The 23,732-nt window shown below is 49.4% G+C and overlaps 2 protein-coding genes across 1 annotated transcript in view; one reads left to right on the top strand and one right to left on the bottom strand.

Annotated features, from left to right (window-relative positions):
• Positions 1–9,294, bottom strand: part of LOC139059413 (uncharacterized) — a 93,345-nt gene extending 84,051 nt beyond the window's left edge. Inside the window, exon 1 of the mRNA XM_070537814.1 lies at positions 9,226–9,294. The gene's annotated coding sequence lies outside the window, so the exon portion shown is untranslated. The remainder of the gene's footprint in view (positions 1–9,225) is intronic.
• Positions 1–23,732, top strand: part of bru3 (bruno 3) — a 1,518,741-nt gene that overhangs the window by 644,641 nt on the left and 850,368 nt on the right.

The following is a 23,732-nucleotide window of genomic DNA, read 5'->3' as shown; positions in this document are numbered from 1 at the left end:
TAACGCCATGTTAGCATAGCATTGAGTCTGATCTTGTGACGCAATACATCGCGTCACATATTCGTATGCAGAGTCACACGTTTAGAATGTGATCACAGAAGGCCCTATAGCACCTGCCCGCTCGAGTTAGCGCCATCACGATAGCGCACCACGCTTCACCTTGATCTTAAATTGGCATAATGTTGTTCCTGTTCTCGCATTACTTAGGTGCAATGACATTTTTGGTGCCACATGATAAGTCTCTTTCACTGTATGAATCCGAGAGTGTGGGCTTGTCTCGTGAGTCCTTCCGGAGGGGTGTGCCCAACGATATTACTTCTCTCTGTGCCAGTTCCATGTACGGAGATGCTTACTTGCACAGTCGAGTGACACGCGCTTCTGCTCAGTATTTTGCTGGGCTCTGTCGTGCCGCAGGTGTCCAGTTTCTCGCAGCCTTGTGCTGGGGGCGTTCCTGCCTTGTCATACTTATCCACACGCACAGCTAGACCCAATCTCGACGAGCAGCTCACCTGCGCAGGGCGAGGCCAAACGAGGGCGCGCTCGTATACGAAGGTGAAGCAGGGCCGCGGCAGCCCTCTCTCTCTCTCCTTCTGCTTCTCTATTCTCCACGCGTTTTACTTAACGTCGTCGGATCGGTGTCCAATTTCGCCACCGTGACCAAGCAGCGCCTCACAAGCCCCGGAACGCCCGTCGGGGTCCAGCGTTGTGTCCTCCGCGCGGTCGATTCTATCGATCGCATGTCCAGCTTCCCGTGTCCCTTGCGGGACTCAACGGCAGCAACGGGGCAGCACCTGGCTAACGAGTGGCTCTATCCAGCGCCGCTCTTCTCTCCTGCCTCGCTTCCTTTAGTCTGCACACAGCAGGCGCGCTCGTTTTCGGGAGAGTCGCTCCTTCTACCCTGCTTTGAGCTACGTGCGCTGCTCTTTACTTTTTTTTTCATTCTGCATGCGAGGTCGACAAAGCTCACTTCTGCGCTTGTAAAAGAGTTCGGGGGTTCTGTCTGCTTGGCTGACCCGGTGCGAGCGGGTGAAGCATAGCTCCGGGAAGGAAGAAACCCTCTCTTGGGGCTCTAGTGTGACGTAGCTGACCCGATGTGATTCACGATCAGATAGATATAACAAAAACCAATTATTGTATACAGAACAAAAATAGGTATTTTTGTTAATTCTTGTGGGAATGTTCTTTTTGGGTCCGCAGCGATTTCCAGGGCCCGTGTGGGCTACGAAGCGTGATTGCTGGTGGTCGTCGTACTTGAACTTTGCATTGCTGCTTTCTATTTCTTTTGTTCTCTATATATTCGTCTCTTTCACACGCGCATGCAAGCACGCGCATACCAGTATGCGTGGTTTGCACACTGCGCTACAGGCGCCCTTTATGGGATGACAAAAGCGCAGTGCTTGCGTTGTCACAATCGTGAAGAAACCAAAAGAGTTACTTCTTACAACTAATTGAAAACGCATACAACAAGCCATATAGGAAATCAGGGAATGCAGATGTCGCTAAGAAAATTCGTCACGACACCCTTTATTGGCAGAACCTCGAGGCCGATCTGTAGCTATTGTTTCCCTTTTAAATTATAACAGTAATATTCATCCAACGTTCGCCTTGAAAAAAGAAGTTCAGAGCACAAATATCTGTCACGTTTACTGTTACAAGGCATATGCATCGTTTTATGCATGCCGCGTATGCCGCAGCATTTCACGCTTGGTCACACTGCAGTTATCGAAACGAGAAGCCAGAAATTGTAGGCTCGGCGCGTGTATCGAAAAGAGGGGTGTACGGGGCTCGCACGAAGGTACGTTTGTTTTCTGCTTAAATAGCAAGTGTCATTTCTGCTTCGAAAAGTCATAACTTTGTGAGTCCAAGGAACCAGATTCAAGTTTAGCAGGCTGGCACGCACGTATGCGCATGCACGCACCACACACAAAAGAAAAAAAACTGCAAGAAACAAAAAGTAATTAACTTTTTGTAAAGAATGAAGGAAAAGAAACGTTTTAGACAGATGCATTGACGTGCATTGCAATGGACCCTTCCAAGCGAGGAGGCGCGTGGTCTTCTTCATGGTTCGAATATAAATGGTGCCGTATAAACCGTATTCCGGGTGCGCTGAAAACCTTTCGTCGGCCCTCCATTATTCTGCGCCAGAGCCGCTCGGCAGCGCGCGAGAGCATGAGAAAAATAACGCATAGAGTGCAGGGAAAGAAGCAAGCTGGCTGAGAAGAAGAGCGCAAGTTCTGCCTGGACCGAATCCACGCAAGAATTTTTAGTAGCCCCACGGGAGGAGTAGCGCTCGTCGAAGGATGCGTCTGCCCTGTGCTTTTCTCGTGTTTTCACTCGAGGCTCCTACTGCGCAACCCCAAGGCCTTGGCGAGGCAAGCCGCAGGCCGTATTTGGGGAGGTTTCAGGTGGTGCCTGTAGTCAACGGCCGTGCCGGGCAGTTTCTATAAATTGAGGTGACCGCCTCCCTCAACTTCTCTTTTCGTTCCGCGTTCTGTGTGGTCCCCGTTACTACTTGCCCTATAGAGACTGGCCGAAAGACTGGCTCCTCGGAGGGCCACCCTGCGGAGAATGCTTTTGAGATGAACGAGCAGCCCCGATGAAACATTCTCATCCTGTTTCTCAATAAAAAATAATAATTCTTGAGTACTTTTCTTGAGTTCAGGTTGTTCTGTGAACTTTATGTTAAATAAGATGATGGGGAGGGGGGGGGGTCTAATTTGCAAAGCTTTTCGTTCATCAGTGAGGTTTGTTATTTGCCGACTGCTTTCGCTAATGATATGTCTACCATTACAGTCGGCTCGCGTGTGCCCGTACGAACAGTCCTGGCGTTAGGTAATGTGAATGTATGTGCATACAAGCGGAAATCTTTATTTCCTCTCATGGTGACGGCGAGGCGTGTCATTTCTCTTCTTCCGTACTGCGCACATTGCCGCAGTGTGCTCTACTGCATCCTGGTTACGGCGCTGTTTGCGTCCACAGCCTTCGAAACTCCCCTTCTCTTGTCTGTAACCTAGCTTTTCAAACAGTCTTTCGCCCACTGAGTTTGCATCTGTCACCCTGTAAGAGCTGCCTAACTGCCATGTCAGGAGCGATTCAGTATAGTGGCGCTCGCAGTTATGACGTCCAGGCACAACTGAAACTTATCAAGTCGGGCGTCTGGCGGAATTTCGTGTGGTCGGGAAGATCAAAGTAAATAATACAATCAGCACAGACCAAGCTAAAATGCACCCAATTAAAGGACGTTTCGGGCTCCCATACGGCAACGTTGTTTAGAATGACTGCAAAGCTCAATGGACATTCATTTAGGTACGCGTTGCCACGTGCTTCAGGCATCGCGCATATACAGACCGAGTACTGCTGGTATTCTTGTTAAGAGTGTGCGCAGTGGTTTGAATAATCACTGATTCTAACTCAAAATGTGGAATCTGCTTTCGTTCAGTTGCGATGCCGCAGGTATCCCACTTGATCGCTTGCCCATTAGGCACAACATGCTCTGCGGGAGCATTAGACGCCACTTTCTTGTTCTTAAGAAGGCTCTAGGAGCCTCCTTTAAAAATTGCCGGTATACACTTGTTCGCCGTCTGCGCATGAAATTCTGTACACCAACCAAGGAAAGTTCTTTCTGTCCAATATGTTTTCGGCATCCGTGAGGCAATTTCTGAGCTTCCGTGCCGGGAGGCTTGCCACCAGTACATCGTAGCTACGCAGAAACCGAGCGAGTGCTTCACTGATGTCCGTAGCATAAAGCGTGGACGCTCGTGTTTGTGCAGAAGTCGTGCTTGGTTGAACTGGGCGCCCCAGCTGTCGTTCTGTGCACTGCACAAACGAAGAAGGGTATTCGCACGTGGCCAGTCTTCGACGAACGGTTTCCATGTCTCTCCGTGCGTCTTCTTGATTAAAGCAAAGCTAGGGGGTACGTAGTGCAAGTGTTGGCATGACTGAACGTTTATGGTCGGTAGGGTGCACAGATTTGTAGCTCAGAAAAATGCCGATATGTGTATTTTTTTGTAAACATTGAATGCAAGCTGATTACCTCCCTGGTTTTGCGTGGACGTCAGGGAACAGAAGGCAGCCATCTGATTTCTCTTACACTTTAACCTGTATCGCGTCTTCAACGGAATTAGGTTGTTTTGCAAACCAAGGTGAAGCATCCCGTTGCAGGATACAGAAGCAATCGTCCACATACCACGTAAAGATTTTCGGCGGAGCCGCAAACGAAGAAAAATCACAGTTTTCGACCGCTACAATGTAAGGTTAGCAATGGTGACGCACACAAACTTTCCAAGTGCCGTGCATTGGCTTGCAGTATTCGTACCGTAATGTACAAATTCTGCAATATTCTACAAGTAGATTCGTAGCAGCCTTGCGAAGTCTGGAACGTCGATGCATATCTGTATGGTATCTGTATCGGATTGACGACACATTTCTCTGAGTGGTTCCTGTCAACGAGTTAAAATGGCTTTGAAAAGAAAACTTGGTATATTTCAGTCTGGGTGGCAATCGAGACGGTGCGAGATGCGCGTTCTTACCCGACTCCATGGGGGCTCCATGTTTCTGGCTGACTAAATGTGTGCCTACTGAGTGCGTCATTGCGCACATGACGGCGCAGCCAATGAGGAGGAGGTGGCGCCACGTCATGAGTGCATAAAATAAGCGCATCCATGGCGTTCCGAGGTCTACAAATGGTACAACGCTTTCGCATTCCCACACGTAAGCAGTCTTAGGTGTCCCTGCCGAATTTTTTTTTACTATCAGACCCCCAAATGTCTATTATTGTAGGTTTTTTGAATGCAAATTGTCGTTTTGACACCTCCGCCCCTGATGGTCTAAATTAATCTGGAGCCTCCCCCCCCCCCTCCCCGCCCCCAACTCTACGGCGTGCCTCATAATCAAATCGTAGTTTTGGCACATAAAACCCCAGAATTCATTCATTCAGGAAAGCGGGGACATTCAGCAGAGGCAGAAGCAATGGCAATAACCAGCAAAGTAAGGTCGTCAATGTTGCACAAGAATGGAGAAGTGAGATAGACACAGGCTGTCTGTGGAAGTAGATGCTATGTGTTTTATTCTGGCTAGAATACTCCATTGATTGTTGCGAATGAGGAATGAGCGTATCGCGCGTGGCATATGCCGAAATTGAAAAGTTGCCGAACATTGCCATAGTTTCGACCTGCGACAATTACCTGGAACTAGCTACTTGTTACGATTGACGCCAGCTGCTATTTCGGCAACGCCATGCAACGTTGGGCACAGAAACAGGCGGCACCACTCTGGGTCTCAAGTTGAGACACCGCCAATGAGCGCAGTTCGATATCGTCATGTTACCGCAGTTCTCTTCTCTACGCAGTATTTCTTATTCCAGCAATAAAAGAATGTGGTTACAGCCCGAGCTAAATTGTGCGACATCTTTTGCGTCCCGACCACGCACGGTTGCCGATTTATTTGCGGCTGCTGCGAGGACGGGGACCTGACGGCCCACGTTTGATGTGGCAATTACGTACAGGGCGTCGCAACTTTTGCACAGCCATGGGCGTCACAGGCGTCACGCAGTTCTGCACAAATCTTCAGATGAATATTGAGATCGAGGTCCAGCCTGAAAGCATCGAAGCCTGCGATTGGAACATTACCATAGTATAGCTCAATTATTCTTTTCAGCTGCTGTACTTTATTCTTATTGGTTCTCGTCTCTTTTCATTTCCGTAGCCAATATTACTTAGCAGACGAAAGCGACCGCGTAACAGCGAGGCATTCGTGAGCTCAACCTGTAGAGTATGATAGGGGAAGCAAAATAAAGTAAACCTAAACGTTTTTGGGGAGCTAGATGTCAAGCGAGGGGTCAAGAAAAGAAGAGAGAGGGTAAGGAAGAAAGAAGCGACAGGAAGATAAACCAGGCACATGTTTCATTTGCTATGATACGCAGACAAACGATAGACAAGAGATAAACGTAGACAAGAAGAATACACACATGCGGAAGCGCACATGAAGCACATACGTGTTCATTGACGTCAGTGGAGTTAATGAAGTACATGACCCACTTGTATGCCTTGACCATAACTTGATCTGAATGAAAAGAAATTCAACTAAAAAATCTAGAATAGAACTTTTGACTAAGCACCGTAAGCAGGGCTGGCGAAGCCCGCAGAGTTGGAGAGAGAAAACAAGAAAGGCAACGGGACGAAGCATGAAATACGCAGACGCGCACAAAGCCCTGAATATTCCTGTGGTAGCTCACACAATAACGTATGGCATCTGTAGTTCACACATGAAGCCCAGTCTAGTTCTGATGGCACCTCATGTTGGAGTTGTCAAAGTTCTGTCCGAGTGAATCACTTTCGTAACCGCGTTTTCTAAACAGCCTTTTCTGCAATCTCGCCGTCCACTTCACCACAGAAGCTGTGAATGGTCCAATGGTCTGGGAGGTCAGAAAGTGCTCTTTTAAGTGCGGAGCACCTTACGGACCCGAGATGTCGTCCGTCCAATGTCGTTGGGCATCACGCACCCAGTCTGATACCGAAACTAGTCACCCTAGAGGGCGCCACAGCCTCGCCGAACATAGTATTCCTGTATATAGAGGGACACTATCCGAATACACCCTGCGAACAAAGAGCCCGTCTTTCCCGCCATGGAGGCCGAACAGTTGGCATGGGTCGAGCGACAGCGCGCGCTTGCTCGCGATAGACGCCGCAGGGCCGATTCGTCGGTGCAACAACGTGAAGCCAAGCGTCAACGAAGAGAGGAAAATCCCCAGCTTCTTCAGGCTGCAGTCCCACTCAACCCAATGCAAGAGCACTCCCTTCCTTCTAGTAGGAGACTTTAACGTTAACATACCTGAAAATTATTGCATAATGCACCACATGAACTGCCAATTTGGATTAGGCTGCATAGCGTGGGATTACACACAGCCTACAACGATTCGGGGAACCTGCATCGATCTTGTCTTCGCGAACTTTAAAATGGATCTAGTAGAAGAGCCGTTGGTGGTTCACTTCACTGACCACAAAGCAGTAATAGTGAAAGGAAAACGCAACCCTCTACTTGGCATTACGTACGAACTCCAAGATGATGAACTACTTCAACAGGAAGACGACTCTTCAAATTATCTAAAACCGGACAGTGCGAAATTATGATGCCAAAGAAGAAAGTATACGAGAACATATAAACACGCATTGCTATTGAAAAGCCAAATGTAAATAAATGTACATGTGTAGTAATGTACATATGTAGAAAGGTTAAACAATGTCTACTGTCGCTACTAAATGTACTAAAGTTAAAAAAATCAAATCTAAAGTCAACCTCAAGTAACAAAGGAAAAGAAACAATGGATAAACATAAGGAAAACACAGAAAAAGAAAACCTAAATACAGAAAAAGAAAAGCAAAATACACAAAAAGAAAAACTAACCAGAGAAAAATTCTAAGAATAAAAACACTGAAAAACAAATACCGTTCGTGACCTTTGGTAAATTATGACAGTCCTCGCACGACTTACCTTCAGTCTTACGACTTCACGACTTAGCCTTCAGTCTTCGCATGCTTATTTGAACATGTTGAAAACCTTTTATCTCTGTGTGCGTGAGTTCGAGACATGGCTGTTTACTACACTTAGTGTGTCGCTGCTTGCGTCGCTCTTCGTCCCGTCTCCTTGGCAGCCGCCTTCATAACTGCGGGAGATTTCGTTGTCATTACCGATAGCCCTTCACGCAGTATGCGCCCTCAGATTGCTAACATTTTGCGAAGTGTTAGCAAGAAAGAAAAGAAATAAAGAAAAGAACAAGAAGAAAGGAAACACATTACTCGGAGGTTAATTGGACAGTCCAAATCACAACTGTCTAAGAGTGTTCAGTAGGCCGTGTTGGCTACCGTCTCTCGCAAACAAACAAACAAACAAACAAACAAACAAACAAACAAACAAACGAGCAAAACACTGGTCGACGCCGCATTGAGACCACGCATGCTCATACCTCATGCTATGTGCATGCGCTAAATATATAGTACTCCTAAGTGAAACCTGGCTGTTACCACAAGGTAGCAGCTGCATCAGCAGCCGGCCACTCTACGCAAATGTGGTTCAGACTTTGCCTGCAAGAACCCGGATCCGATTATGAGGGACGCCGTAGTGGAGGACTATACTGATTAGGCAGTTTTAGTTCGGCGTCCGCAGGAGCTCTGCGTACGCATGCAGCAAAACCGCGGAGGCGTCAGTGCGTATGCGCAGTACGCAGGAGCACGCCCGCTACCTTGCGTGCGCCCGCAGCTTTTCAAAAGCTGCGTAGCGTCTGCTGCGAGCTCAGCGGGCTTTGCGGGACGTTCTCGCATGTTCTCTCGTGTCCGCGAGAGCGCGTTTTTCGCTATCGCTTTTGCCGAAGATATGACTCCGGCTTGTGGTTTGACTTTCTGGCGGCTGATATTGGCTACACAGTTTCAGGAGGTGGCATATGGAAGCACTGAGTAACACACTGCTGATTCCTACTCATGCAAGTCACCAATCCCCTTCTCAACTTTCGCGTACGGTCAACTACTGCAGTATCGTGCGCGCGCGCTTCGCTATGGGCGTACAACCTCGCGCGCTGCGTACGTGGGTGGTTACGGACGCCAAACTAAAACTGCCTATTAATTTGGCCACATTGTTTCTTTAACGTGCACCTAAATATAAGTAGATTGGCGTTTTTTTAACGTGTACCTAAATATAAGTAGATTGGCGTTTTTTTTTTCTCGCATTGTGGAATACGACAGCTTTTCTGAGAACATGCCTAACCATGCGTGGCTTGTGTTGCAGGTGCTTTTTCTTTGCATAGTCTCAAGTGCGCGGTTTCTGACTATTCCGATGCATCCGCCGCTGTATCTTGCACCTCCCAACGCATCGCAAACTGCCAAGTTTCCGCAACATTGCCAAGTAATCTATTGCATCGCCGACGTCAACGCTGGATAGTCCACTGGATCTGTGACGTTATGACCTTCAACTATACAGGCAGCTGCTTCACCTGAGGACTTCAGAGGGCACGGCAGTTTTTCTGAGAACATGCCTAACCATGCGTGGCTTGTGTGCAGGTTAGTTTTACAATGAAATTGTCTATGGCTAGGGCAAACCGTTTGTTAGCGAGCAGAAACCCCTCCGCCACAAGGCAAGCCAGTGAGGGCGCCAAAAGAACCCCAAGGGATAGAGAGCGTCCGCTTCTTTCGCATCGAAGCGTGGTTTTATCGGCTACCTGTGCCTGAAACCACGTACCTCTGATGTACTTGGCTCCGACGTGGAACCACAAAGGGACCGAGAACGCTTTCACGTCGAAGCCCTCCTTTAGCGGCCACGAAGGCAATGAGGCCGCTCTCGCATCGAAGCTTGGTTTTAGCGGCCACCTGTGTCTGAAACCACGTGTCTGTGACGTAGTGCCTGTCCAATAAGGGGATATAGGCTTTTTCACTCCGGCATTGCTATCGAACGGCCGCGGGTGGCTCGTACGCCGTAGGAACAGCGAACGTACGAGGAGCGACGCCGAGAGCAGCGACGCGGATGTGACCGTCGTCGTCGCGCCGCCGACGTGGCGGTGAGAGAACAAGAACGCGCCCGTACCGCCGAAGGCAACGGTCGACCTCGATCCGGCTGGCCGGGAAGAAGAGCGCGCCCGCGACCCCGAGCGCAAGAGACGGCGTCGAGGGGGCGACGACGCCGCCGATGGCCGAAACAACGACTTTGCCGGTGCCAGCGCGAGGTTTCGGAGGCACTATTTGGGCCGTCACCTTGAATCGAGCTACGGGGTGCGCCACAGATTATGGTTTGACAATGACCTCTCCGAAATCAACGCAATACGGTCCCAGGAACGACACGCGGCACCAGTAATCTCGTGGCACGTGTGCTGCTGCAAAACTTTTCCTCGTAACTCGGTGTTGTACGTGCAGCCGTACCGCCGTGCCACCGTGCCGCCCAACACAGCGTCGCTGGTCAACCACGTTCACAGGATGGAATGGAGTTTCAGTTTTTGTGATCCCTGTTCTAAAGTACGTACAGTACTCACGGATTGAAATAGGACATTCGGAGCGCGTGGCCGTCGTTACATGCAGCGCCGCTCGTGGGTGTCCATAGAACCAAAGTGCTGCATTGTGGTATAGCGCGAGGGGGAGAACATATACGGAGCAGAATTACTCCTTCCGGTCGCCGACGAGCCAGCCTGTGGTTCAACACACTGCCAGTGTGGCGCTGCAAGGCTTGCGCGCCTTCGTGTGCCGACTGAAATGGCTCGACGGTGCGCAGCTGCGCGAGCAGACGACGCTCTCATTGCACGCGCTTTGGCGATGCGAAGCAAGACACGGGATTCAGCTGCGAGATTGCGCCTTGTGTGCGTTCGTAGATGTGATAAACATCTGTACAAAAGAATAGCTTATTTCGTGCGAACACCTGTGGAGTAGCCGACGAGAAACTGCCTTCTTTATTCAGCCCCGAATTGAAAACACCCGGCATCGTTGATCGCACTGACGTCAGCAGAAGCCGCGCCACAGGTAGTTATATATCGCGAACACAAGACGCGCCTCCATTTCAGACACGACCAGCAATGCCAGGCATACCCATCTCGGAACGGATGCAGATTGTGACTGTCTGCAGCAGCTTTACGGCAGCAACAAATCGCCGATATGACTGTACGCCCTCGCTCGTCGGTGAGCAGGATTATGCGGGCTTTCAGGACGGATGCTTGCTTGACAAATCTGCCCAGAGGACACCGACCAAAGGTCACGACCGACTCTGACGACGAGCGTATAGTTGAAGCAGCGAGACGAAACCCGAAGATGACGGCGAAAGAAATACGAAACGACATGGGGCTAGCAGCCAGCACACAAGTAGTACGCGAGAACTTTCACACAAGTGGCCTTAGTAGTTGTGTGGCGGCGATTAAGCCCTTCATCTCTTCAGAAAACAGGATCAAAAGGCTGCTGTTTGCACAGGAGCATCAGTCCTGGACAGCGGAAGTGTGGCAGAATGTCCTTTTACGGACGAGAGCACGTTTACATCAAAATGGGACCAGCAGCAGCGAGCGTCGAGGACACGAAGCACGAGGCAGGTGGACTCCTTCACAAATCGGGGGTTACAAAGCTTCACTAAAAAAAAATCCGCCAATATTTATCTTTCTTTGCATTCCTGTAGCGCATGATAGATGGGATAGATGGTATGTAGCGGCTAGGTATGCGTTTTCATCAAAAACTAGGTTTTATATTCCGTGCACTCCGCTACCACGAGGAGAGAGCTCACGCCAAAAAACTTTTCACCAGCGCCTTGTTTCGTGGGTTGGACACAAGCAGTTCGTAGAAATGGTCACTAAAGGCAGTGCATTCTGCCAACATTCAAGAGGCAGACCCCTGTCGTCGAGGTTATCAATCGCAGTGAAGTAAAATAATGTCTTGTGTTCTTTCCGCTTCCTTCAGCCAGGTTCGACACCCCAAATCTGCATCGTGTTGCAAGCAGCGGTCGATGTAGCGTCAACGTGTGGGGGTGTATTTACAAAGAAGGCTTGGGTCTGCTTGTACGCCTGGACAGCCGCTTTAATGCCGCAGCATACTTGGACCTCCTCGACTCCGTCCTTATGCCGTACGCCCTGGTTGGCCCATTTAAGTACGGCTTGTTTTACTTCAAGCATGACCGGAGCCCAGTTCACACCGCAGCATGCGTGACTCGCCTGCTGGAAGACAAGTGTGTAATGGTGTTGAACAGGCCTCCGCAAGGTGCGGAAATTAATATTATTGAGAATGTATGGGCTGAAATAAAGAAGGCCCTGTCTCGTCAGCCGCTCCACAGGTGTTCTTCGGACAACCTGTGGTCGGCTCTTCAAGAAGAATGGGAGAAGCTAGCGCCTTCTTCCTTGGGCGATAGCCTCTACGAAAGCTTGCCACGCAGAATGGCAGTCGTATTCGCTGCTAGGGGCGAACCAACAAAATACTGTCACGAGAGGAAAAGCCAGTCAGACAGTTCTAAGCGAACGGCCGTTTACAGTTCGTTTTTCGCAGCAGCTACCACGCACACTTCTACTTTCTCGACAGCTCGCGTAACTAGCGCGTGCCATTACCCCTCCCTCCAAAAAAACAAAAAATAAATAAATAAATAAATAAATAAAGTTGGGGAGATGTTAAATGCCACAAGGAAAAAATAAAAGAAATGAGAAAGACAACGGACGAGACGACAGGGGCCGAATCACAAGGTTTGTGGATGAGAGTCAGCGCGAATGGTAGGGCTTCATCCTGGTAACGTGAACAATGTCAGAGGAACGTGGTCTACGGGAGTGGTGCGAACTGTCGGCTGGAATAACTTCGTAGTTGACAGGACTTAGACGACGCAAAACAATGTAGGGTCCAAAGTATCGGCGCAATAATTTTTCTGACCGGCCTCTTTGACGTATAGGGGTCCAAACCCATACAAGATCTCCCGGGTTGTATGTGACGTCTCGATGACATAGGTTGTATCGACGAGCATCTTGACGTTGTCGGGATAGAATTCGTTGCCGCGCAAGGTGCCGCGCTGCTTCGGCACGCTGAACAAAGGCGTCTGTATCTGGTGCGGTATGTTGCGACGAAGTTGGTAGGAGCATCACGTCGAGCATAGTGGTGACGTCGCGTCCGTAGACCAGACGAAAAGGAGGAAACCCGGTGGTTTCTTGTAGGGCAGTGTTGTACGCGAATGTCACATACGGGAGCAGTTCGTCCCAATTTTTATGGTCCGTGGCAACATACATGGAAAGCATATCCGCGATCGTTTTGTTGAGACGCTCAGTTAAACCGTTAGTTTGCGGGTGATACGCTGTTGCCGTACGGTGCGTTGTCCCGCTCAGCTGCAGGATATTTCGGACCAACTGGGCAGTGAAGGCCGTACCACGGTCTGTGATGACGACAGCGGGAGCACCATGTCGAAGGACGATATTTTTGATGAAGAAGTTAGCAACATCTGAAGCAGTAGCTCGCTGAACGGCTTGTGTTTCGCAGTATCGAGTGAGGTAATCGGTGGCGACGACGATCCAGCGGTTATCAGCCGAAGACTTGGGAAATGGGCCGAGTAAATCCATCCCAACTTGTTCAAAAGGTGAGCAAGGAGGTCGGACAGGCTGAAGCAGACCGGCTGGTTTCAGAGGTGGAACTTTGCGACGCTGGCAATCTCGACAACTTCTGACGTACTGCTTCACGGTTTTTGTGAGTTTTTGCCAATAGTACTTCTGCTTGATCCTCGCGAGAGTACGCGTGAAACCAAGATGCCCAGACGTTGGTTCGTCGTGGCATGCACGTATAACGTCGTCGCGGAGAGTAGCGGGAACAACGAGCAGGAAAGCGGTTGCCGTAGGGTGAAAGTTCTGCTTGTATAGGATGTCGCCACGTAGGCAGAAAGATGACAAGTGACGCGCGAACTGCCGTGGGGGTTGTGGGCGGCTTCCTTCAAGGTATTCAATCAAGGGCTGGAGCTCGGAATCGTGGCGTTGCTGTTGAGCAAGGTTTAAAGACGGAAGAGTACAAAGAAAACCCGAATCGTCGTCAGTATCTAGTGGTGCGGGTTCGACGGGGGCGCGAGAGAGACAGTCGGCGTCAGTGTGTTTCTGGCCAGACTTATAGACGATGGTCACATCAAATTCCTGCAGCCGAAGGCTCCATCTTGCGAGACGGCCTGAAGGATCTTTGAGATTCGCCAGCCAGCAGAGAGAGTGGTGGTCGCTGACGACACGGAAGGGGCGTCCGTACAGGTATGGGCGGAACTTCTGGAGAGACCATATGACTGCCAGACATTCTTTTTCAGTTGCTGAGTAGTTTTTTTCAGCAGCAGACAAGGTTCGGCTGGCATACGCAATAACGCGCTCAACACCAGCTTGAAACTGTACGAGTGTCGCTCCGAGACCAACGTTACTAGCATCAGTATGCACTTCTGTGTCAGCCTCGGTGTCAAAGTGACCAAGGATCGGTGGTGTCTGTAGACGTTGCTGAAGGTCGTGGAAGGCGTCGGATTGTGCAGGGCCCCAAACAAATGTGACGTCGTTCTTGATGAGTCGTTGCAAAGGTTCGGCAATTTCACAAAAATTGGGTACAAAACGCCGGTAATACGCGCAAAGCCCTAAAAATCGGCGGACATCGTGTTTTGTCTTCGGTATCGGGAACAGAGCGACTGCCATGGCTTTGTCAGGGTCAGGGCGCACACCGGTGCTGCTGACAATATGACCTAGAAATTTGAGCTCCTCGTAGCCAAAGTGACATTTTTCGGGCTTCAGGGAGAGGCCGGCGGTGCGGATAGCTTGAAGAACCGCCTCAAGCCGCTGGATGTGTTGTTCAAACGTGGTGGAAAAAACAACTACATCGTCTAAGTAGACTAAACACGAGTTCCACTTGAGGTCAGATAAAACTGTGTCCATCATGCGTTGAAATGTGGCCGGAGCGGAACACAATCCAAAAGGGAGGACCTTAAATTGATAGAGACCGTCGGGTGTTATAAACGCCGTTTTTTCCTGGTCCCGTTCGTCAACTTCAATTTGCCAGTACCCACTACGCAGATCCATTGAAGAAAAGTAACGGGCATGTCGCAGGCGATCCAAGGAGTCGTCAATTCGAGGAAGTGGGTAAACGTCTTTTTTCGTGACCTTGTTCAGTTTGCGGTAATCGACACAGAAGCGTAGTGAACCATCTTTCTTTTTAACTAATACAACAGGTGAAGACCAAGGACTTGTCGATGGTTGAATGACATCATCGTCGAGCATTTGTTTAACTTGATGACGAATAGCATCCTGTTCTCTTTGCGACACGCGATAAGCGTGTTGGCGAACAGGTTGGACGGTCGGTTCAGTGATGATTCTGTGTTTGATTAAAGGAGTCTGTTTGACCTTCGACGTGGTGGCGAAACAGTCGCTAAATGACGATAGCAAAGTGAGGAGCCTCTGCTTCTCATTTTGGTCTAGCTGTGGGCTGACGTTGATGTGACTGGTCAAGTCCACATCGCTGGGTTCCGGAATCGAGATTGTCGTTACCGAAGCACAGGCGTTGGAATCGGCCACCGTTTCAAAGTAGGCCATGGTGGTATGCCTCGCAAAGTGCTTGTATTCGCCACTGAAGTTGGTAACTAGAATCGTGGTTTGCCTATGTTGGAGCTCTACGAGACCTCGTGCGACGCCGACTTCGCGATCCAGCAATATGGCGAGGTTACCTTCGGCAATGCCTATTCCTAGTTGTTCTTGGGGGCATTCAACGAGGACGAAGATGCTACTTCGAGGCGGTAACGTCACGCAGTCATCGACCACGCGTAAAGCCGCGCGGTGATGTTCATCCTCCACACTCGAATCCGAAGAAACGTAGTTAGAAAAAGTCACGAACAAGTCACGAAGGTTAATGATCGCCCCATACTCCTGGAGAAAATCCATGCCCAGTATAACTAGTCGAGAACACTTGGGCAGCACAAGGAAAGACGCTACGAAAGTCGAAGTAGAAATTGCAAGTCGGGCGGTGCATCGTCCAATGGGTGACACGAGGTGTCCTCCGGCCGTAATCAGATGTGGGCCGTCCCACGCTGTCAGCACCTTGCGTAGCCGAGTGGCCAGTGAGGCACTCATAACCGAGTAGTCAGCTCCCGTATCGACAAGTGCAGTTACCGGATAACCGTCGATTGAAGCAGTAATAACAGCAGAAGTTCTTTTTGCAGTTTCGAATGAAGGCGTCAGCGGTACGTCGGGAGGGGATGGCGTCGGCGGAGGATATTTGACGGTTCGCACGACAGCGGCCTCACCCCCGGAGGTCGCCGTTTTCAGTTTCCCCGGCGCGGGCTTCCACCGTTGACTCCAGCGGAATCAAAGGCGGGTCGAGCACGGTTTGGTGACGCGTACCGACGAGGTGAAGGCGACCGTGACTGCCTTCGCTGTTGGGCAGGAGGAAGCCGGTTACTTTCTAGGTATTGCTCGATGTCGTGCGGGCGTTCGCCATAGCGCGGGCAACGGGCGTCCGGATGGTATCCCCGCAGACCAATCCGTCGGTACTGGCAGTCGCGATACATGTGACCAGCCTCCCCGCAGTGATAGCACAACGGACTGTTGTCGGGGGCGCGCCATACTGTAGATTTGCGCGGACCAGGATGAAAAGGTGCTTGCGGGTTCGTGCGGTGGATCGGACTTGGGGAGCGTCGAGAAATCCCAGCAGGCGGCTGCGAAAAACGGCCCGTCGACGGCGCGGAAGCCCGAAGAGCATCCGCGTACGAGAACGTGGGAGGTTCGGGTCGTGTTGGTGGCGAGGGATGAACGACTTTGCCGATTTCTTCCCGAATGACATCCGTAAGAACCGCGGCACTGGGAGGTGCCGGAGCTGATGCATAGGACTTCTGCAGTTCTTCTCGAACGATTTGTCGTATTAGCTCGGTAAGGGACTCCCTGTCATCATTTGCAGGTACGAGAGAGCATGCAGCAGTCATGGTGGTCTGGCGTTCATACTGCGAGAGCCGCTGCCGAAGCATACGTTCCATGACTGTTGCCTCACGAATGAACTGAGAGACTGTTGTAGGAGGATTGCGCACGAGGCCCGCGAAAAGCTGTTCTTTTAAGCCTCGCATTAACAAACGCACCTTCTTGTCTTCTGGCATTAGTGGATCGGCCCGACGGAATAATCGCGTCATGTCTTCGACGAACATGGCGACGGTTTCGTTTGGCATTTGGAACCTCGAAGACAGTGCCTGTTCGGCTCTTTCTTTCCTTTCGGGAGTGCTGAAGGCTTCGCAAAGCAGTCGGTAAAACTCCTGCCAGCTGGTAAACGAGGCTTCGTGGTTTTCGTACCATACTCTCGCCGCGTCTAAAAGGGAAAAGTAGACGTTCTTCAACTTACGGCGATCGTCCCAGTCGTTAAAGGCGGCGACCCGGTTGAAATGGTCCATCCAGTCTTCAACGTCCTCAAAGGCGTCGCCATGGAACGGGTTAGGCGTGCGAGGCGCGCTGAGAATGCATGGTACGGCAGCATTTGGCATCCCCTCGGTTTGGCTTGCGGTAGTTGTTGACATCTTCCTCACGGAGCTTGCCAGGGGGCTGTATTGCGGTGGAAGACCTTGGAGGCGACGGCTGCTTCGATATATTTCTGCCGTCCCCGAGGTACTGGCGTCGGTAGCTTCTGGTTGAGGACCCGTAGGCATACGATGGATGCGTACCCAGCACCTCCACCAGTTTGTCACGAGAGGAAAAGCCAGTCAGACAGTTCTAAGCGAACGGCCGTTTACAGTTCGTTTTTCGCAGCAGCTACCACGCACACTTCTACTTTCTCGACAGCTCGCGTAACTAGCGCGTGCCAATACTGAGACTTCGTTTAAATGTTGCACGAGGACAGGCATGTGACTGCTTCTTTTCTTTTTTGTCGTTACAAAACGGACGAAATAAACTTTCTTTTCTTTTGTGCAAGTGTTGATCATATCACCGAACGTGCGTGCGGTGCTATCACGTATCACGTATCACGCTGAGTAATCGCTTTCTGTTGTATTTGCTCATGTTGCCCCTCCTGCTTGGACATCTGGATATCCGCAGTATTGTGAAAATAAAAGGGAATGGAAAGAAAGGAGTGAAAAAACTCATAGTGTCGCTTCGTCGACAGGTGCACATCTGAGGTGAAGCTACAGTCGCTTACTGAGGTCTGTCGACTTAGGATCCTGCAATAATTTGCAGGTATCGCTCTCTGGCCTTGCAACGGATGTGGCCACTATTCGAGTGTTTTTGTCACCTAGAATGATCTTGAACCCATGTGATGTAAAGTGTTGGGGATTAGAAGGTCCATGTCCTTGTAGTAGGGACAGATGCACATAATTTCGATATACCCTTGACACCCGAAACTGTCGCACGACGGCGTGGCGCCCAACCAAATGAGAAACGAGTGCGTCTTTATTAAAGTGATACTTTGCCTCTGGTATATTGAATTCCTTTCATTCTTCGTAATATCCAGAATGTTTTTTTTTTCTTTCAGAATAATTGAAGCAAATTTTTTTCTTATTGAAATTCATTTCGTTTTCATATTGAATGTGGTTGATCTACTGTAATGAGATCTTCATGGGCATCCTCAACTAAGTTCATCTTGCTGATATCGCCAACGGTTATTTGCTGGCCAAGAGAGGCTGTGTCCTTCTGTGTGCTGTGGCTCTTTACCGACGAAACATTTCCTTAACACTCGTGCGAAGCTGATGATGGAGAAACATTCTACTGTTCTCGAACGGAATGACATCATGGCGTCTAACGAAGGCAACCTTTATCATGAATCGTTCCGTGCAAAATACTGATTAGTTGGGAGAGCAATATTCGAGTACTCTTCAAGAAAAAGACAAAAAGGGCACGAAGGATAATATGACATTATCCTGTTTGCAATCCTTTAACATGGTGAGGGAGGGAAGGAGGGAGGCAATGAGAAAGGACAGGAGAGCTCATATTGATCACGCGCAATTAACAAGGGGATGTAACACTTTCATTTGAGTGGTTTCGTTGATGCTTAGTTAAAACGAACAGGGTGTCTACCAACCGGGAAAACTGGGAATTCTCAGGGATTTTGAGTAGTCTGGAAAAACTCAGGGAAAACTCAGCGAATTTGTGCTTCTATTAGGGAAAATTGGCTGTAAATTTATTGAAAGGGAGTCCAAAGTCACGGTAATGCTGGCCCGAGTAACAGAGAGGTATCGTAAGGAATGGTCTATGACTCCGCGTTGGCTGCTGGAGGAGTTGCCAGAGTGCAGTCAACGAGCGACTTTCCGGACGCCAGATAATTCGGCCGGCTTCACGGCACCGGTACGTGCCCTATCGGGTCAGTGTATAAGAACGCTGAAATTTCGGACGCAAGAACCCTTTGCCGTCCGATTTTCCGGACTTTTTGCCGTGACCGCCGGTCCAAAACGGCATTAATAAAAGCCACAACCGCTGCCATTTTGATGACCTCGCCGCCTCGAACCGGCACACTCGAACACAGATCCGCTGGCTCCCGTAGCCACCACCGCGGCATTGCTAGGCCTAACTTAAGCTTCTTGCCATTCTGTACCGTGTTTTTCATTGAAAGAATTCGCCGCTGTCAGCAATGGCACCGACACCGCCTTTGTGGTCATCGCGACTGGCTTCGAAGTCCGGCAAGCACGGCGCGTTGCATAATGCTGGTTCCCGAAAGTTAGCTTTGCCGCATTAAAGCAGTATTACGCTGTGAAGCATAACAAGTATGGGAAGGGGCAACTTTCACGGGATACAGTATGTATTCCTTAATTGTACACGCGTACACCCGCCATCTTCTGTCGCAATACGAGCACCGATATGCCTAATAAGTGTACTGGCAGGCCTTCAGAACCTTTTCGGGCGTGTCTGTGGCAATTTTAACCCTTAAGGGCTGTAAAAGATATGCATTCATTTTTTTGGACGTTTTGTCGACCCCTTAGGGAGTCCGAAAAATCGGACGCTGAGTGCACAATTGTCCAAGAGGATGCTTCAAATAGTCCGTGTGGCGAATGCGCAGCCTAAGGAGAACAAGAAGACAAAAGACCTACGCACTGAGAAATGAACGGGGAAAGAAGCACGCCCACGATTTTTTGAGGGAGCTTGCACTCTAAAAGCAGTGTTGACTGACACGGAGATGCAGGTGTCCTTCATCCAAATACAAAAAAAAAATGGCCAGGCTTAGCTTGGTTAAGCCAAGAATGCGTTGCATATTGCGCGAGTCGGGGCCCAGCTTTTCCTCCGGCTGTCGTGACGTCACGTCCCGTGGTTGCGCTATAGGTCAATGGTGGCTGCCCGGCCGCGCCCAAGGGCTGAACTGAGTGATTGCAATATGCAACGCATAAAAAAATTCTTTAAAGCAGTGAAACGCAACACTGAGGTGTGGTGCGCGGCCTGAGTTTGCCAGGACAGTTGAGGTTGACTTACCAGCTGTTGCGAGAGAATCTCACTTCTGATAAAGTTCGGGCCTCATACCAGTTAGCTTGCTATTACTTGATAAAAATAGCTCATATACGAAAATATTCTGTATACATCTTTTTTATTCGTAGTTGGGAATGTTTGACTCAGTTTGCAATGGGTTTTACTATTTCCTTTCGGAGATATTTTATTCGCTGTGCATTTTACTAACCCCTCCCTTCTGTTTTCTTTTTGAATAAAATAAACACTACCCCTTACTATTCAAACTAGATTAAGTTTTTTTTTTAACATGCTTACTGGAGAGTGACACCATTGGGCGACATGATGTAGGGAGACCGTCTTGACATAAAACAAGGTTCTCTGTCACTCAGGAAATATTGCAAAGGCACTCAGGGAAAACCTGGAAAATTCAGGGAATTTGGAAATGCCACCTTGGTAGACACCCTGAACGAAGCGCGACTGCGATGGAGACCAGCGACACGAGAACCCATAACAACGCTTGCAATGTATTTTGTGCCTTTTGTTCCAGTCGTGCTGTGCTTTAACCAAGCTTAGACAAGGTGCAGCGTTTCTATAGTCGGACAACTCAAGTTCGTTACTTTATTATTATTATTATTATTATTATTATTATTATTATTATTATTATTATTATTATTATTATTATTATTATTATTTGTTTTGAATGTATATATCACAGGAAAGGGAATGTGAAGCAGGCTGGCAACTGCCACCGGAAGGGACACAACTCCAGCCTACCCTTCAGGAAAGAGAAGGCAGAAAAACAGAAATGGAAGATGGGAAGCAGGCGAGGAAAGAGGAAAGAAAGAGCAAGATGACAAATTTAGAAGAATAAAGTAGAACACACAGTACAGGTCACTCACAGTTGGGCTGGTCCCTGCAGGTCACGCTACTAAAGAATGTTAAATAGAAGAAATAGTGCCTGTGTTACAAACGTGAACTTAAGTTATTTATTTCTGGAAAATTAAGGAGATAGCCATGAGCGCGATCGCGTCGAGACGCACAACCTCTAGGGTACAAACACTCGTCGAGCTTCGTACACCGCAGGCCAAGGAGATAATAGTCCCACACTAGCGACGCACTCAAAACGGGACACTCCAACATCAGGTCCCGAAGCGTCTCGCAGCAAGCGTAAGACGTACACAAGGACCCGCCACACGTCCTTGTCTATATAAACGTTCGCACATGTTCATGCGGCCAACCCTCACATTGAGTCGCTGCGCTCTAGCACGACGAGGCAAGCCTCGACCGTGACCGCAGGGCGGAAACGTTCCATTTGCGACGAGCTGGTCTGGATGCCGCTTTAGTATGTGGCGACGAATAAGCAGACGAGCGTCATCAAGCTTGCACAAAATTTTCGAGAGAGAGAGAGATGCATTGGAGAGAAAGGCAGGGAGATTAACCAGAATTTAGGCCTCCGGTTTGCTACCCTGCACTAAGGCAAGGGAAAGGGGAAGTAAAGACGCAAAGAAGAACGGGGACAAGAAGAAAGGCGTGAAAAGAAAGGAGGGGGGAGAACGGAATGCGATAATTATAGTCTTTCTAATAGGCCACTGCCACGTAAAAGGTCAGCAATGCCTTGACCGACTTTCGGCGCGACGGCAGTTCATCTCGGCATTTCAATACTGTCTGTTCTGAAAGTGGCCTGTCGTCAAGGCGTGCCCACTCGACTGCTAGGGTCAGTCGGTGTGCGCTGTATCGAGGACAGCGGCAAAGCACGTCTCCTCACCGCCGCAGTGACTGCAAGCCGCGCTCTCGTCCATACCGACTCGGAAGGCGAAAGATCTTGTGAAAGCGACACCAAGCCGCAGTCTGCAAACTACTGCTATTTCGAGTCGAGAGAATCCAGATGAGGGTCGAAGTCGAAGAGATGGGTCCAGTCGGTGTAGACGTGTGTGCTTGAAGCTTGGTTTGTTCCATAAAGATATCATGGTTTCATTTGCAAGTACATGAATTTTCATTGCAGCGTCTGTTCTTGAGAATGTAATGGAGTCTTTCAAGCCCTCCTCATGTGCAGATCGTGCTGCTGCGTCGGCATGTTCATCGCCCATTATGCCACAGTAGCTTGAATCCACTGTAAGGTGATGTCGTGTCCTTGCTCGAGGAGGTGGTGAAGCAGCAGGCCGATTTCTAGAACTAGTTCGTGGTGTCTGCGACGTAAGACAGAATTTAAACAATGAAGAACAGCCTTGGGAGTCACTGAACACAAACTTTTAGGGCAGACACAGTTGCTATGTGCTGAGCTTGAAGCCGGCCGATCAGCCTCTTCATTTCCAGCGATGCGTATGTGAGAAGGTATCCATTCAGCGACGAGAGATACCCCACGTGTTAAAAATGCTGCGTATAACAGGACAAACAATCTGACTACGTTGTAATCTCCTAAGGGCATCGAGAGAGTCCGTAAAGATGGCAATCTTCGATACGGTTAACCTCTCTTGCACGCATTTTAGTGTAACATTAATCGCTGATAGTTCCGCAATTGTTGACAAGTCTGGATGAGGTATATGAAATGTACACCGTACTTTAGTGGAAGGCCAGAAAAAAATCTGCAGAAGCGCCATGACCGTCACTGTGTACAGATGCGTCTATGAGTACTTGAAGAGGAGGAGGAGGAGGAATAAACTTTATTAGTAGAAATGAGCCGACGGTAAAATCGTCCGAGGTGGGCGGCTTCCCTAGTCCAGGATTTGCGACTGAGCCAATTGGAATATTGCCAAAACAGGCTTATCAGAATGTTGTTTATGTCACGAATTATTAGGTATATGTGGACTACATGCTTGGTGCTTTCTTTCGGAGGCGGAGGCGTAACTGAAGCAACATGTTCAGAAATGTGAGCAGTGTTCATGAATAATGCCGCAATTCTTCCCATGCGACAAAACGGGCGGGGAATCAGAGGATCAAGGAGCGATTTAGCACTGGCTGCGTGGTGCAGACGCTCAGTATGATACAGAGCTATCTGGTCTGCTTGCAGCCTCAGGGGTAACTGATGTGCTTCCGTGAGTAATGCAACATATGGCGCATCACGAGGTAAACTACGCGTTAGTCGAAGGGCAACGCGGTGATCTCCTTCCAGTTGGCCCATAAAACTAGATGGTACGTTCAAGACTGGTAACGCATACATCATGCCTGAGAATACAGATGACTGGTACTCCAGCAGAGCCATCGTTTGGTCGCATCCAGCACATCTAACAGTCAAGGGGACCACATGCTTAAGGAGGGATTGTGATTTGCGTCGTACAAATTCAACGGCAGGACGTTCAGAGATGCGATCATCCATAATTAATCTCAAATAACGGTGTTGTCTTACCCACCTTATCGGTGTCTCGTCACGGTACAGTCTGTTCATTCTTTGACGAGCGCGTTGTTTAGGATGATGTGCTATTGCAGCCGACTTAGCAGGCGATGTCTGCAGGCCAACTTCATGCAAGTACTCCTACGTTGCGTTCAGAGCTCCTTGCTAACTTGCACGAAGCCGCGGACCAAGGTGCAAAGGGCCACTTATCCACAAAGCAATGTCATCTGCATAGATAGCTGTGCAGCCAGGGAGATCCCTGTCCCAAGGCAAGTGACTTGGAAGATGAAGGACTTCGATAAAGGATTTATAAGCTTGAGGACGATACTGGAGACGTCCGTCTTGGATGGCCGTGTTTGACAGGTATGAAAGCATCCAAATCTTTCGATCTTGAGTCAAAAAGCTCAGAATCAGCAGCGTCCGATTCTACTGAAGACCTGGGCCGCTTTTGAGCTGCGCGCGATCTGTGCTTGCTGCCAGACGAGTCCAAGACCACCTCTTCCATGGCAAGGGCTGCGGTGAGGACCTCTCAGCAGAGTAGAAGTCTTCAGGGTTCAGCACAAACGTCAATGCTTATTACTG

The sequence above is a fragment of the Dermacentor albipictus genome, chromosome 4 (genome assembly GCF_038994185.2).
Source record: "Dermacentor albipictus isolate Rhodes 1998 colony chromosome 4, USDA_Dalb.pri_finalv2, whole genome shotgun sequence".
NCBI lineage: Eukaryota > Metazoa > Arthropoda > Arachnida > Ixodida > Ixodidae > Dermacentor > Dermacentor albipictus.
The sequence above is the reverse complement of the archived record's forward strand: the minus strand, read 5'-3'. Positions and strand labels throughout refer to the sequence as shown.